Genomic DNA, 2,907 nt, shown 5'->3' with positions numbered 1-2,907 from the left:
CGCTGTGCAGACGCTGCAGAATTTTCCACGTGGATTTGCTGCGGTTTCAAATCCGCAGAAAGAATTGCATGTCAATTCTTTCTGCGGATTCCGCTGCGGTTTACCATCTCCTCCATTGCGGAGATGATAAACCGAAGGGCAAAACCAAAGGCTAATCCGCAGATAAACCGCAGGTCTTTTGACCTGCGGATTTATCTGCGGATTTTGCAAAATCCGCGCGGATGAAGCCGCAGCAGATTCCGCAGCGTGTGCACACAGCCTTAAAGAGACCCAATCATTTCCCCAAACGCTATTAGCCCGCAAATATAATCTACTAGTCTTTAATCTGCAGGTTAGTGTTACTGTCCGGACAGGGTACTGAAAGTGCGGCTACTAGAAGAAAATTAGTTTTAATCCTCCCGGGAGCCTCCGGCTTTCATTCATAGAGATGTGCACTGAGTGGTTACAGTCGCTGCTCGGTTCACTTACTGGGCAGCGTGCTGTAGTTTTGATAAAATCACAGTTTTCTCTACTGCAGATCTATAGCAGTTCTATAATGCTGTGCTCTGTATAGCCCCACCCACACCATTGATTGGCAGATATCTGTGTACACTGTGCATAGGCAGAAAACTGTCAATCAGTGGTGTAGGCAGGGTTATTCAGAACTCATGAATATGGAGGACTGCATGGCAACAGGTTTACTAGTCCTCTAGTGATTATGACAATGATTATGTAAAAACAAGCAACCCAAAAAGTGACACATCACTGGAATCAGGGTCTCTGTCTCTACATTATTCTGTTCATTAAGGGTCAAAAACCTGGTGACAGATTCCTTTTAACAGCTTTTAGGGATATGACAGGTTCCCATTAAAGGGTTGTTCTCAAGTTCTTACTTACAGGAGAAGATAGGAATATGGGCAGTTTGATCTGAGGACACAGCTAAGCTGCTGGCCCTGAACTGCCCGATCACCGGTGCTGCTAGCAGAAGTGGCTTTGCTTTTGCATCATCAGAGGGCACTGTGGCTGCTCGGATCCACCAGCCAGCTTCAGCTCGACGCTTGCAAGTTATGTAATCTCTGAGGTGGTCGGTAACCCTGGCAAAAAGTAATAGGCCATAGAATTAAATATCCCTTCGTTCTTGAGAATGGAATGGATTTCTAGTAAAAGGTAATAAAGGTTTTCAATAGGAGTTTGGAATCTAATGCATTTAATGTAATCAGCGGCTGATCTGCAGTACCTGGCAGTGACCACTACACCGCTCTATTTACATCTGTCCGCTGCCGGAGGCCATAACAGCCGATTTCTAGCGGGCTCTGGGTGTCGAACCCGCAATGATCTGACATTGATCAGCTATCCAGGAAACAAAGTGATGCCACAATGGTCACTTCATTCTTAATGAGGGTTTTTTTTCCACTTAAGGGTTAATGCTGAGCTTAGCCATTTAACGGCCATGGAGGCATTGTCAGTCCTGTGTTAGCTGTAAACCTCAGGGCTATAGGTTATTACTCCAGTCGCTGGGGCTGGCTTCATTCTAGCACACATGTTATTTGGCAGCGATGGCAGAATGGGTTGTCACGTACTGCACTAACTAGTACATGTGATTCCAAATGTGGGCTGTTTTTATAAACTTAATCAACTGCAGCATTGCATTCCTTTCCAAAAAATGTGCACAATTCCTCACGTCTCCCCACGTCCTTCCTGCATCCCCAGGAGCATTCCCAGCCAGGAAAGCTGAGCACATAAACCTGTCACCTACAGATGGCACAGCTAGTCCACATTTTTGCTCAAAAGGTTGGTAGATGAAAAAAGCACAAAAAGAATAAATTACTACGTTGCAGAACTCTCCAAGCTAATAGGGGCTGTAAGTGTACTGATATGGATTGCCCGCCATAGTGAATTATGGGGCAAATAGAATTTTACGGTTAGAAGAACTGAATGTCAGTTCTATGGGTTAAATGACCAGGATTTAAAAGCGTTTTCCAGGCTGAATACCCCTTTAAATTCTGGTAGAGCACTCACTATCATGATTCCACTGGGGTGGGTAGTTATTTAATATCTGAAATTTGCCTACTTGCGTTCACATGCAGACTAGATTCTTGGGGGGCTTTCACATTGCATTCAGGCATCTATTTGGTGGCCCTGTCGAGGCTTATGCCTGAACAAAACAGGATTCGGATGTATGAGCCGACGGGGCCATAGACTTTAATGGTGCTGGCAGAGCGAACGTCCGCTCTGCTGAGCATAATTTTCATGCATGTATGCCTGTCTGCTTCCGGTAGGTGTATATACCTGAAAATGATGCACAGCAGAGCACACGCTCGCTCTGCCTGCACGATTATAGTCTATGGCCTCTTACTGTCAAGGAGTAACCTCTTCTTTCCTCATCACCCCTTGTATCTCTGGTATTAGATCAGATAGGGTGGACAGCAGTGTGAGCAGCCTCTTCTTACCTCAGCACCCCTGGTATATGCTGTATTAAATCAGATAGAGTGGACAGCAGTGAGAGAAACCTCTTTTTACTTCAGCACCCCCGGTATCTCCAGGACTAGATTAGATAGACAGGGTCGACAGCAGTGTGAGCAGCCTCTTCTTACCTCAGCATTTCTGGTATCTTCAGTATTAGATCACATAGATAAGGGTGGTCAGCAGTGTGGGCAGCCTCTTCTTACATCAGCACCCCTGGTATCTCCAGTACTAGATAAGATAGACAGGGTGGTCAGCAGTGTGGGCAGCCTCTTCTTACCTCAGCACCCCTGGTATCTCCAGTATTACATTAGATAGACAGGGTGGACAGCAGTGTGAGCAGCCTCATCTTACCTCAGCACACCTGGTGTCACCATTATGGGTGGACAGCAGTGTGAGCAGCCTCTACTTACCTCAGCACTCCTGGTGTTACCATTATTAGATCAGATAGGCAGGGTGGACAAG

This window comes from Dendrobates tinctorius, unplaced genomic scaffold, assembly GCF_039654945.1.
Source record: "Dendrobates tinctorius isolate UK_male_01 unplaced genomic scaffold, ASM3965494v1 ptg000086l, whole genome shotgun sequence".
Taxonomy (NCBI): domain Eukaryota; kingdom Metazoa; phylum Chordata; class Amphibia; order Anura; family Dendrobatidae; genus Dendrobates; species Dendrobates tinctorius.
Note: the sequence above shows the minus strand (reverse complement) of the source record.